Source organism: Strigops habroptila, chromosome 7 (genome assembly GCF_004027225.2).
Source record: "Strigops habroptila isolate Jane chromosome 7, bStrHab1.2.pri, whole genome shotgun sequence".
Classification (NCBI taxonomy): Eukaryota; Metazoa; Chordata; class Aves; order Psittaciformes; family Psittacidae; genus Strigops; species Strigops habroptila.
Genome location: NC_044283.2, coordinates 62,828,732 through 62,843,245, shown reverse-complemented (window position 1 = coordinate 62,843,245; position 14,514 = coordinate 62,828,732). Strand labels below are relative to the sequence as shown.

The 14,514-nt window shown below is 37.3% G+C and overlaps 1 protein-coding gene across 1 annotated transcript in view; it reads right to left on the bottom strand.

The window, feature by feature from the left end:
* TTC29 (tetratricopeptide repeat domain 29) overlaps positions 1–14,514 on the bottom strand; it is a 216,333-nt gene that overhangs the window by 190,931 nt on the left and 10,888 nt on the right. Inside the window, exon 2 of the mRNA XM_030492984.1 lies at positions 7,132–7,363. The gene's annotated coding sequence lies outside the window, so the exon portion shown is untranslated. The remainder of the gene's footprint in view (positions 1–7,131; positions 7,364–14,514) is intronic.

Sequence of the window (14,514 nt, the reverse complement as noted above, 5' to 3'; positions counted from 1 at the left end):
AAATTTTATATGAACCTCAGAGGAACAGAAACTGAGGAAGGGCTGAACTGCAGATGTACTGCAATATCTATGATATTTGCATGATCATTTCAAAAGCTCATCATTTGTGCAAAAAAAAAAAAAAAAACCCCAACAAAATAACAAAGAAAACCAACCCCCTAACTCTGTGCTTTAACGTTATGAATGTATTGCTGAGATAATACTATTTACAAAGCATGTTTCATAGTTTTACTTCACTTTAATCCACTATTCCTTTTAGAGGAGCAACAAAAGCCACATTACAGACAAAAGAACCAGTGCAGAAGAAACTGCACTTATATCACAGAAGCCAGTGAGCTGCTGAAGTGCTGCATCTTCCTCAAAAGAATTTACAATCACACTGTAAACTTGAGGTATACACCCAGCAGAGCGTATAAAGCAAACATGAAGATATTGTTGTACAATATGTTAGAAATAATACATAATATAAATAGTGGAAACTTCTCTCTCTGCCTACTGTTTATCCAAGTCTGCAGCCTATTACCTTCACCGTTTTTCCTCAATTAGAATTTACAATACCCTCAGTTGAACATTGTAGCATAAAATATTGAAATTTTAAATTAATACTTTCATTGGCAAGGTTTTTATTAGTGACTTAGAGTTATACCGCTAATAATTATCTCTGCCCATATCCAGTGACTCACTCAGAAGGTCTAGAACTGTACCGTCTGGCACCCCAGGCTTCACCTGGACAATTTTACATCAAGTCCAGTGAAACTTTGAGTAAAGACAGACTTTAGTTTGTGTGACACTTGCTCCCCAGTCCTTGGTGGAAGGAACAATGCTGTTGAACACTGACACAGTGCACTGAGCAGTATGCATGCATGTAAAACAGATTATTGCAGTCTTAAAATACTCTCCTTGAAACAGCAATTAGGAATTTTAGCAATTAATTACTATTAATGGTCAATAACTGAGTCTACCAGTCAGTCTCTCCCCTGTACCCCCTCACAAATGTGTTTGTGTACGAACAAGCAAGCATAGGGGTGGGCATGCATTTCCACATGCAGCAATCTCATCTCCGTGAGGAACTCTTGCTGGATGGTCCTGCAGGATTTTGTAAATCCCAACTTATAAATGGTTTCTTTAATTGCTTATTGTGATTATTTCACTCGTAGAGAGCTCATTGGTTGAGCCATACCTCTTTGGGTGAGAGGCTATAACACAAGGCTATTCCGACCCTAATATTTTTTCTGGTATATACATAGGCAACACAAGCCTTTCTCTCTATGTGCAAATACTTCTATGATAGACTAAAATAACTGTCAATACACTGAAATAAGTCTCATGTATATAAAGATTGCCAAGTCAGTCACTCACAAACTGAAAAAAAAGTGCTTCAAAAATAAAGGAAACACTGATCTTCTATTTGTACAACCTTCAGTTTCTTCATGAAACAACAGAATAGTACAGTCTTAAATGTCATTAGAACATCTCTTTTTTTTTAATCCTTACAAAATCATTACCTAATTCAAACATTTACATATTAAGTCCTATACAGTGAAAGGATCATTCCAAACCTTATTCTCACACACTCCACATCCCTGCACTGAGAATAAAATTGATTTCTGTGTCAGCGTTTTCATCGTGCTTTACAGCAAGAATGCCTATAATTTTACATACACAGCCTCCACCAGCAGAAAAATTATTCCTATTTTATAGATGAAGAACTAAAAGCCAGAGAGATTAAAATAAAAATGTCAAGTGACGACTAATTTTCTTAACAACACGAGATTGAAATGAATTCTACAGAAGTAAAATAATTTTCATCAACTCTGAGACCATTTACTTTTTATTTTGTCCTATAACCTCCTCCTGAATTCACTGCATACCTTCCAAATGGGGCAGTAAAAGATGAAGGAGTCCTAGAGACATGAGTCTCATCTTGCTCTTTTCCAAGAGACTTTTCCTCTCTGCCACAGCACAAAGTGGAATGCCACATACAAGTCCCATTTAGCCTAGCTCTCTGAATGGCAAGCCAGAGGGCCTATGTTGATGTTCTTTGTTTGTTGATGTTCTACTAGCAAATAAAACAGGCCCCTCTGAAAATGTTCTTACAAAACAGACTATAGCACAGATTTTGGCAAAGGGAGGAAGCATGAGGAAGCAGTGGGACTATAGCCCTTCTTCCAGTAGTTCTCAGTAACAGCGAATGTGCTCTCACGTTGTGAGATGGGTTTTCCTCATCAGTTGTTTGAAGCCACCACGCATCCCTCTACTTGTGCATGATCCTTAGGATGAGAAATTTTCCTCACTGTTCAATTTTTGTTTTCAAAGCTGAAGAGTTCTGTAGGGAACTGAAATGAATAGTAAAGTCTAGCTTAACACAGCTTTCGGCCATTCTTGCTTCAGTTCTGTACCTTTTAACCCCCAGGGCATAATTCTTCCTCCTAATCAATCCTCTTCTGCATTCCTTATGGATTCTCTTCTTGCTTTTAACACACAGTTTAAGATGACTATCATTCCGGGGAGATCTATGCTCCTTCCTACTAGTATCTTGCTTACTGTTAAAATTTTTTTGATTCAAAGTTATTACATGCCACCTCCTCCTCCATGTTCAAATATGTAAGCTTCCAAGCACTTCCAAAGTATCCTCAGTTTTTCGGCTTGCCTTTCTAAGGCCCCAGAAGTAGAGATTTATCTTTTACTTTTCTCAGAAAGAGAACTGGACAAAATTGAATCTGCTCCAAGTTTAGTTTTTATGTTTTTATGACCCTTTAGAGGTTGCTGTTCAGTGAAACTAAGCATCATCACACTCTTTTTTTTTTCTGGCTGGTTCACTGACTGCTAAGAAAAAAAAAAAAAAATCTACCTTCATTCACTTCCAAAAATATCTGAGACCTGACTTTATTGGAAAATAAATTTGGGAAAAATTTCAGTGTTCAGAGTTCCAGTTTTTCAACGAACTTTGTGTCTTAGTCTGGGAAAATTAGTCTACCATGATCATATAAATTCCACTACTACTTCCTGCCCTCCTACTCCCCACCCTCCACTCACAAAATGGATATAATTATCCAGTTTTGAGTTTTGGGTATTTCTCAACATTCCTCCATTCAGTGGTCCCATTTTTTATTTCACTAACAGACAATGCTATCTCACTGCCTATATATACAGTTCTCACTTTCCTCATCAGTTTATATCTTTCAATTCGTTAATCCAGAGTATGTCATGGCTAGCATATTCTTATCACTACTACAAGATTTGGTCTGTATCCAGTCCTAGGAGTTCTAATTCCTTCATCCTACTTTCAGACTTCCAGTAGCAGGAGGAACAGCCAGTTACAGTGATGGAGCTGGTGTACTTACTGTATCTTTCATGTGCCATTGTTAAACATCACTTTTTTCTTAATTTCATCCTCATGTAAGTATGCCTCTTTCCCTTTTACTTTCTGTAGCAGGCTTAAGTTTTAGCAGCGTCTTCCCCCAGCTTCCTAGTTCAGAGCTTATTCTACCAGTCATGTCTGCAATCAACCTAGGAAGGTCTTTCCTGCGAATTAACTGGAATCCTCTCTTTAAGAGGCTTAATTCCTACATGCATCACTGAGGCCACACAGTCATACCTTAATAAGAGCATCACACCCTGATTTATCAGGATCCAGGTCAAAAGGCCTCTACCTTTGCCAAAGGCTCACTCAAATTTCTTGCAAGCTTCAAATGAACTAAAGAAAGATGAGGATTGATTTTATGGGAATACTATATAAAAGCAAAGAGTGTTTACAAACATCTACCATTAGGGGAAACTCAAGAAGAAACCCACCCCCAGTGCTTGCAAAGAGCATTCATACTCATGACTATGCTTCTCCACACACCTATTTTGCCACCACAGGCTCATTGGCCTCTGTTACCATTTCATTTATGAAAATAAGACTGGAGAAGTGCAAAAGACTGCAGCAAGGGTCTAGGTAGAATCTATTATTATTTTCAGCCTGTTCAGAAGTTTTAAGTGCACTGACAGCAATTAAATACAGTTAATATAAATATACTACCTGCTGGCACAAAACATTAAGAGGTAAAATCTCAGCCAACATAGCATCAATCTGCTTGCTCCCACCTCTATCCCTAACCTTCTGTGCTTCCCAGGAGAGAGATACGTCCCAGGAATATCTTCAAATAGGATTAGGAAAATAATATGAATTCATTTCATGTGTAAATAGTCGAGGATTAAATCCAAATATAAAAGGAAATAAATGTTGCTTCAAGGAACAGTAACACAACTTTTTTTTAAACATAAGGCGGCAAGATCCTACAGGGCAAGGCTTCTTGCCATATAAAATCCACATTTTGAACAGCTCAGATCAGAAAATATCTGCAGTTCCATGAAACCTTAACCTCTCTGTGGTATTTCTATCATCATTGTTCTTGTCCTAAAAGCATTTGCCTTGACATCCCTTACTGCTGCTGCCACCACACACTCACAGGCAATAGGGCACAGTCTGGGCCTTCTTATGCTGAGATGTGAGAAATCAATTGAATCTCCAGCAGATGAAATCACTGGTGCAGAAAGTGACTAAACACTAACAGTTACTCTGTGATACCAAAGTCTTGAAAGAGGGTACTGCAAACACATGCACTACAAGAAAAGAAAGGAAAAGAAATAAAAAAAGGATGATTTAATTTACAATAACTCTGCATGATATTGTTATTTTGGGGCTCTGTCCTACAAAGATGCTACTATTGACTGATAAACTGAGAATTTCTCTCCAAGTAATTTCTATTCACTGATAACACATAGATATATGATATGATATACACACTGATATATGACACTACCACATCATCATGATAAAACACACAGAATATTTCTATTCTCTTACAATCATGCATTAAAAATAGACAAGACTGACAGCAGAGTCTTTACATACTGTGACAGGAAACATGTTTTTTTTCCTATTCCGAATTTGTGTGATTCTAGGCTTGGTATGCTTATTTTACTAAATAACATCTAATTATTACATCTGAACATAGTATCTATAATATACAATTTAGTCCTAAGTCTTAATAAATCCAGCCTGGCTCCTCTTCCTTCCCATCTTCTCTCCCCCCTCTTTTTTTCTGTCATTCTCTATATTTTCTGCTGATTTTATCAGCATCTTCTCACCTCTCTCTCCAATTCTTTCTCTCTTTCACTTCACATATTGCCTTACATATCTGTGCTAACATCCAGCTGAGCTGCACAGAGCATTTTTTTTTTAAGTGTACTCAGTTTGTGTTGGTCCTATTATAACATACACAGGATGATATATTACACTTGAAAGCTTCTAGTATAAATACAAATAAGTCATTTTATCTATTCCCAAAAGAATGTTAATCATAACCCTTTAATCATAATGATAATCGTATACATATCTGGAAGTAAAAAAGAAAGCAACATTGTATGGTTGAGCATAGGAATAGATGCCAGAAGATGCATGTTATTGTCTTGGCTTTTGCACAGTCTTACAGTCACTAGGGAGCAATCTGATTTTGTTTTCTAGTTTAGTTTACCTGTCAAAATGCACAAATAATACTGGCCTGCTTGGCTGGGCAATGCTTAGTCCCAGTTAATGTTTATAAAGGTTTTGAAAACATTGACTATGCCAGGCTAAAGAGGAGAAAATTATTATTAACTGGCAGTTATGTTTTCTAGAAAACACCATGACTGAACATTCAAACTAGTAAATTGGTAGAAAGAAGAATAGAGAACACAGAGGAGGGGGAAAGGTCTGATTTGAAATTGAATGTACTGGAGCCCAAGAATGATCCAAGGCAACAAACTTTTGCATGAAATCTTCATAATCTGCACAGCTACTCCTCTCCTGAAGTGTGAAATGGCAGCATACACACACAGATTGGTCAAAATCAAACTATCCAGCTTTCTGTATACGCTCTGTGCTGTGGCTATACTGATGCTAATGGTATGAGGTCAATTAACTTTGACCTGTAATGACAAGAGCACTAGCTCCCTAATTTAGTGGAAAAAATAAACTTTCAGCAACCTTGAACACTCCCTCCGCACCGCTGTGTGTGCTTCCTGTCAGACTTATAATTGAGCACACTCTAGTGGTCTCTAGCATGATAGGAGAACTGTGCACACAGAAGTACAGACAGATAGAACAAATGGGTTTATACATTTAACTCTGCAATGTGACACAATGGTTCAGCTGTGGACAACTCGCCCGTGGTATTCCAGTGGTTTGAGAACCCTCTGGCCTAAAGACTGATGATGTTCAATATTTGCAATTTCTCCTTTCTGTAGCTTGCTTTTCAATGAGATCATATAATGTTTTATAAACCAGCTAGGGCAATTTATGTAGAAAAAATGAACGTCACTAGATTAACCAGTTTGAGATCATAATTTATCTCTAATTGCCTTTCTTTGACAACAAGAAAAAAAAAGAAAATTAAAGCTGATAGAGCTGTTCTAGTAATGTCAAAAGTTGGCCTTCTTTTTCAGTCTTTAACTTAAAAGCAGTTCTTGTCAGAATCATGATAAAGACAGCATAGAAATTTTGCTTTTCATCTGACTGACATATAAATCAATGATCCAAACCCGGAATCATTATATACGTTGGGGTTTTTTTTAAAGTGAGTATAAAACAAGCCAGCTTGTCTGCTTCTTGTATTCATCCTTGACAGAGTCAGTTATACCCTTTCTCCAAGCTCCCACTCACAGCTGAGACTGCTCCCTCCTCCCAGTTATAACACTGACCCCGTTTAGAGAGCACATCACAAATAGATGCACTGAAATCCGTAGCCTTTTCCAGGGTGTGAGCTGACATAATGGGCAGCTTTGCTTTCTCCTGGGAGCAAGCACTCTCTTTATCACTAGGACAAATGACCTGTAGGAGAGGTATCCAAGGCTAGACACTATATTTCCTTATAAATGCCAGATCAGATCATAACACATTACTGTGACTCACTGTGTTAATGACCATGCACTTCAATTTCCAGGGGAAGCATGAAGACACATCAGGCTGAAGCCAAGCTCTGTGTATGTCAGAGTACACTTTCTAAGCACTACTTTTAAAACTTCACTTTCCCTTTCAGCACACAGCTTTGAAATTCATAGTTAAAACAGACCAAACCACTCACATTATCAAGAAGCAAGGCTTACCTTACAGCAATTGTGACTTGTTAGAAACAGTGTAAATGACATGTTTTTCACATAGGGAGGGGTAGTTTTCAGCTCTTAAGATGTCTCCTCTAGGATTCTTCACTTTGGAGTTTTTCTTTATTTCCTCATTCCTCAGAGTGGGCAAATGCCAGCAACTATATATCCTTTCTCAGAAGTACAAGGCTCCACCTCGTTCCTCAATAATCCTGGGAGCGGAGAAGGATTACTGAGCCTGAAAAATAAAAACAATTCTTTTTCAGGCTTGAATGAATCAAAGGAAGAGAAATAGAACTATTGCATATTTTGGTGGAGGGAAAAAAAAAAAAAAACCCAACAAAAAAAATCCTCACAACAAAAAAACCCCAAACCCAAACCCTGCTATGGGAACAATTAAAGGTAAATTAAGAAAGAGGAGAAGTAGAAAGGAAAATAAAGATCCAATGATAGAATATGGGACAGAGAGAAAAGAAGATGTAATCAAAACTGAAGGATTAAAACCAAGAAAAATAGGTGAGGAGTTTATTAATAAAAAAGAATTACTAGAAGTAAAAACTATTTACTTTCCCTTTGATGCAACTGTTAAGATTTACAGAAATCTAAGGAAAAAAAAAAAAGAAAAAAAGAAAATGTTAAATATCCACAGTGAATGTGTCAGAGACAGAGACCAAAGTAGAACGCAGTATCTTAGGCTCTCACAAATGAGATATTTTAAGTTAAAATTCTCAAAGAATCACAGAAACTACCCCCGTGCCCTACAGGAAGGCTAGGAAAATGTTTATTACTGCTAGCTTTTCTGACACCCCATGCAAAGCCAACTCTTATTCCTAGACTGTTTTCAGAAACTCATTAACTGAACTATTCTAAAAAACAGTGTTTGAACTTAACTACCTCTTGCAATGAAAAGCTGTCAGAGCAATAAGCCATGCAAATTATCTTTCTCCTTCCTCTGCCAAGGATATTACTCTCCTGCATACTATGCTTTTATCTGCATTTATCGTCTAAACTAAATTAATTGAAATAATTTCTTTACCTTCCACTACGTGGAAGTCCTTCCTATTGTTCTCATCTTCTTAGTGGAGCCCATTTGCTTTTCTATGAAAGTGGCATAAATAATAGTGTTTGGAGAAACACAACAGGTTTGGTGAAGCTGGTTACAGTTAAGTTGATTTTAGCTGGCTAAGTCTTAGGTTTTCCAGCATAGGAACTTAAACAAAACAACTTATGTTGCTTTAAAAGTAGTTGATGATATTTTCCCCACACACATTGCATTATGTTAAAGATAAAGCAAGACCAAGTCTTAAAAATAAGTTTTTATCTGATGTAAACAGCTTTTTAAAGAAAATGTCACAAAAGCATTTCAATTTATATACACTACTACTAGATAACAAATTATCAGAGCCTTGTGGTTTAGTCTTGGCTTTGTTGTGAAGACGATTAAAGAGTTGTGCTTGCTCTCTTTTCTTCCTGTTGCCTTCATACAACCACGTGGAAATTCCTCTTAATCATATTTATACAGAACAAAAGGTTACCTTCCATTTTTAGAAAGCTGGATTACCCTTTCTATGAAGCTGTTGAAAAAACACAGTCACAGGAAGGTTTGGAGACAGTAAATGAGAGAGAATCAAAGCTAAAGTGAATTTAGTATGAAAATAGAAACTATTTGGGCTTCTGCTTTGCCATTTATGTTTACTTAAAAACAAATGTTCCTTTCTTTCCCTAACATGTTCTTGGTGTTTAAAAGGGTACATATACTAGAACTCACTTTGTATCTCTCAGAGAAAGATGGTAGCATTTATACAGTGTATGTGTCAGAAGAGTTAGAAGTATCCATTCTATATATAGATATACTCAGACACACACTTTTGGGGTGCGTGTGTAAATATATACGCACATACAGGCTTCTTGGTCCCACAAACAACACGTGGGTATAGGCAAAAATAAGTTTCCCTTTTCTACACAATACCAACCGTGTGTCTGGTTTTGAGCAACACAATTACTCTTCCCTAGAGTCAATAGGAAATAGATTCAGTAACAGCATCTGAAGGGTACAGAATATAGATCAGTCCTTGTTAATATTATATTTGAGTGTCATGTGTTAGTGAAAACACATGAGCAGAAACTCTCCAGACAGTAGATTGCCATTATTAGCTTCTTCCCAAGCAACTCCGTGACACCTGTTTGCAGGCATCCTGATGAATCAAAAGTACCTTCAAATACGTTAAAGAGTGAGAGAAGCAGGCAGGTCAGAGGAAGAAAAAGATCTATAAGTTGGATCATTCAGCTCTAAGAAAGGAAAACCACCCACACCTATACTCTTTCTTAACCTTAGTAAATTACCAGGATTTATTTGGTTTTTTGCAGGGCCTTTTTCATTCTAAATTGCTGCATCTATTGTGTTTTCTTTGATACCTCTGTATGAAGGCTGTTACCATTTACCATCTTGCAGTGATATGTTACATTTGATTGAGCATTACTTCTGTCATTTACATTGACAGGATTATTACATTGGTAATAATATTTTGCAAGAATTTTATAGCTTGAATTGTTTATTAGATTTTTTTGAGAGAAAAGGTTAATGCTTCAGAAACATTCATGTTGATAGCATTCACCAGAAATACAAAAATTAGTTAAATAACAGAATACAGTAATTACACCAGGATTTTATATAGATATTTTAAACACCCATGTTAATCGTGCCGGTCTTTTTTAAAAAGCCTGCCTTGGCTTTGTGGAAGGGATATTTATGCAGGGTAGCTGTGATAAATAAATAAGTGCTGGAACTTCTAATCCTATGGATAATTTTCAGATGCAAACTGAGTATAAATGGTTTTCAATCATTTTTTTCTACAGGTTCTCTAAATACTTGATAGTGTGCAAAACTTCATAGTAGCGACTTGCTTATGTAGTGCTGCATATACATACACACATTGTCCGGAGTGAATCCTGTCAGAAAATTAGACTTTCAAAGTCTCCTTTTCAGTGGTAACAGAGCATGCCCTGCCTTACATAGGCTGGAGACCCATTATACCCACCTGTACCTAAAAAAACCCCTAGTTTCTCAGCTAATGAAACCATATATCTTTTGTTCACTCTACAATACGATATAAAGGTGATCCTTTGAATTAAACTTACATAAAGCAGCAGAAAGAGTGGCTGAGTTAGGCTAAGTATCCACATGCACCTATGGAAATGCATGTTTCATAGCAGTGGACAAAGATAATAGCATGCAAGGAACTGCTATTCCAGAAAATGATGTAGCCTTTCATCCTTAATAACCAAATAAAAAATGGGAAGTCAGTACTTGGGAGCTATTCTAGCAAGCAGATCTCCAGGAAACAAGGTTCCCCACAGACTTCCCCTTGATCTTTAAGCTTAACGTGAAACATTTATATGCACGTAGCACCTGGCCAGAAGACGTGGGAAGGCACTTTTATCACTCTGGCTGTATTTCTTTCTTAAATAATAGATTTCCTCTTTTTTTCCCCCTTCTCCTGGAAATGGAATATATGCTCAATAATGTTTCTGTACTTTCTTTTTTTTCTTAAACAGTTTAAGAACAAGCAGACAATCTTGAAAACCTCAACACCCCTCAAACTGCCTGGTGCTGAATTACATCCCAGTTTTTGAAAGCAAAAATATGTAGTCAAAGTAAGTTAAGCATTATTTGGATGAAGGACTTAAGGAAATAAAATGTGTCAAGGCTGCTTGAATGCTAATCTTCCACCCACATTTCTTTGACTTTCAGGCACATGGGCATAAGAGGCACAGACAAACAAAGTCCAACTGAAACTACGCAAGTCAGTTGACTTATGCACAAGATTTTCCCAAAGGCATTCCACAGGAGTGAAGAACAGCAGAATGGGAACCTTGAATTGCTGTTCCAGACTGTTGGCAGCTTCACAGTGGTTGACCCACTTGTGTCTTAAGCAGGAGTTAACGTATCAAATATACAATATGTACATAAATCTGTACATGCTGCAGCTATATCTTCATATTCTTCAAATTATTCTTCTTTTTATATACATTCTTAATGCAGCAAGCAACAGTTACATATGCAAACCTCCATGATAACAGCATACAGCAACCTCAATGTAGATGCTTCCACTGAAACAAATAGCAAAATACACCTTGATTCAGATGACAAGCAGCTTAGTGCAATGCTTTATATGAAAAATGAAAGGGAATTTTCTCATGGTGGGTTGTTGGGGTTTTTTTCAGTATTAATATTTTCTTTAAAAATAAGAAATCCCAAAATATGTTATCCATTAAGACCAACATCTATGGAGTGCACGGGCTGAGAAAATAGAGCCGGTTTTGTGCAGAACAACTCTTTACATCTTTCTCAAACAGAAAACTTAGATTTTGCTTCAGCTTTGCAAAAGCGTCCTGCATTTTGTCTGAAAGCAAAGCAGGGGGAGGGCAGGGGGAAAAGTATATCCAAATCAGATTACTCAAAACTGCAAATTGGGGTATTTTTTCATTTGGGTTCCTGAATATGGCTACATTGCTACTATGCTACAGAGGTTTTTCTGTGGTTTGTGAGAGAACACACGTTTTAAGAGAAATTGTGAAAGAATTTTTTACCCTAGTTGCCTCTGTGGTCTGGGAGATGCAGAGTTATAGAATTTAGACATCGAATTTTAGCCTTAAACCACCTCTTTTATCTCACCTTTTGTCCCTTTTTCAGAATTCCCAGGGATTTGATAAATAAACACTAAAAAGATCACAAGTACACAGGAGAAAAAACGGCTGCAGAGACTGCATGCAACTCAGCAGTAACAAATGCAATTAGGCCCAGAAAAAGCAAATGAGAAAATACTGAAAAAAAACCCCAAACAACTTTGCTGTAAAGCGTGAATTAGGCTTGTATCATGTAAGATTAGGATTCAAAAGTAGAAAAAGCAGCAACTTTCTTCCTCTGCAACAGGAACAGAACGTGAAATACCTTAAAAACATTTCGGGTTACACACCTATTATAACAGCACTCATCTCTCCAGCTGATTTTTCTGGATTTGCATATGTGTAGAAGAATAACAAATATTCCTCTTTTCTGCCTTCCCTCATGTGAGGATGTGTTGTTTCCAGTTAACATTTTGGAACCCGAGGCACGGGAAATTCTCTGCACAAGCCAGCGGGAAACCAACACTCCCTCCTGTGCTCTCTCTGAAGCTCTGAAAGCCTTTAAGAGTGCTCACTGGTTTCTCTGCGCTGTGCAGAAAAGAAACTTCAGAAAAATCATCAAAAGTGAGGCCACTAGTTTTCAGTTAGACAGTTTTGAATTTGGGCATGTTAAGCTACGGATATGAGTTTAGCAATAGTGAGCAAGCCATTGCAACTGTAAGTACTGGGGTACTTGATCATTCCTGCAAACTGCTGCTGTGTTCCTTATGCTGCTATGTGAAGAAATGTGGATGCTTTGGAATAAGAGTCAAAAAAAGCCCAGCATAATAAGCAGGAAACCCACTGTATTTTGTGACAAATAAGGGGAAGTCAGCATGGCCCCAACTCAGAGCTATAGCTTAACAACATTCTTCTGAGACACAGATTTAAACTCATTAAACCCAATCCCAGTTTTCCTAAGCAAATATCGCAACCACTGAGCAGCTGAAGAGAAAGCAGGCTTTGCTTTCCTCTCCCACATATTTTGCAGATCCTGCTCTAAGAACAACAGAAGGCAGAGCACAGGAGCTGGTACAGGCAGAGAAATCCCAAATTTTTAACAGAATCCCTAAAGATGCACATTTCCAATACTGTCTCATTTGAGGCAGTTCATATCATAGCCCAAAACAGAGCTTTAGATGTCTCGGGACTTCTAATATAAATGAATGAAAGCAGACATAGAAACTGGGCAAGTCCAGTGTCCAGCTAAGTAGGGGACTTGTGAAGATACTGACACTGGCAGTACAAAGGGCAGGCACCTAGGTGAACCATATGTCCTTAGGGTGAATTTACACCTAAAACATCACTGCTAAAATTAGCCTATTTGGCTTGCTAAATACTTTTATGAATCCATCTTCTTTACAGTGAAAATACTTGTTTAACTTGAGGTTATCTCCTGCCCTCACAAAGCATACAGAGAAGAAATTGCAAAGTTCTGCTCCTGCACTTTTACAATCATTCCAAAGGCTGAGTTTTGGTACATCATTTTCAGGTGGAGACAACAAAGATTGCTTCAAATATATCCAACTATTACTTTTTCAAGAGGAACTAAAGAGGAGCTGCCAACAGTATCCAGCCTCTGCATCAGTCAGTCTGTTAACTACTAAAGACTGCAAAAGAAAGGCTTTTGGCCAAGCCAGTATTTTGGTAGTCAGTCTAATTCTTGGTACTAACTCAACGTTCTCTGTGACCCTGGGCAAGCTGCTTATCAGTCTCAGTTATCCAGCTATAAGGTGGGAATTCAGAGTACCTCCATGTTTCCTCACCATCTGCCAGGTCTATTTTCATTGTAAATACTGGGCAGCAAATGTCTTCTATTATTCATAGACTAAGGCCAGACGGGACCAGAACACCTTCTCATCTGACCTCCTGCATACCAGAGGCTGCTATTATGTGTATATACAATACTCAGTGGGGAGCTGACCACAAATGGGGTCTCCAGGTGCTCATTCAAAAGACGAGAAATAATAGCTCAAACACATCCATCACTATACATTCCAAGTGCTGGCCTATTTAGAATTTTGAAGTAATTTCTGTTATTTTTATAAAGGTAGCAAACTTTATGTGTTTCTTTCTTATTTCAAAAGTTGTTTCAGAAGATGATTTTTTAAAATGGAAGTTACTGAAAGAGTTCGTGAACATCAGGATATTTCGAAGACAAAATACTTGAACACTCCAGCTCCTGTGTGCTAATGCACTTAGCACCAGTGAAATTGTTTCCAAATTAAATGTGATACAGCTCTAAGAGAAAGTGAATTCTGGAAATCAGTTAGACTGTCTGGGCATGATGCATAAAACCATATAAAACAGAGCTCCTTAGATTAACTTACCTCACTCATCAATGTCTAAATAGTATAGGGCTTTTCCAAGTAAAATACCCTTATTCTTGTTGTTGATGTAAGTTGACAAACAATGAGTAGTTCAAGTTTAACCAGATCACAACCCTTAACATTCAGGCATTTTCAAGTAATGTCAGCAGTGACATTGTTTGTTTTCTGGAGGTTTATAGCTGAGTATTTAAATGGCACTCAACTCTACTTAGGAGAGAGTCAAAATTCGTCTTAATGAGAATTAAGCTTACTCCTCATTTCTGCTGGTATAAGAAAACTGTGCAACTACTCAGCATAGTAGTAGAATTTTCATATCTTGCAACTAGAGGGACTAGAAGAAAATAGTGCAAAAGAAAATACTGAAGCAAAAGATATGACATATATATATATACTT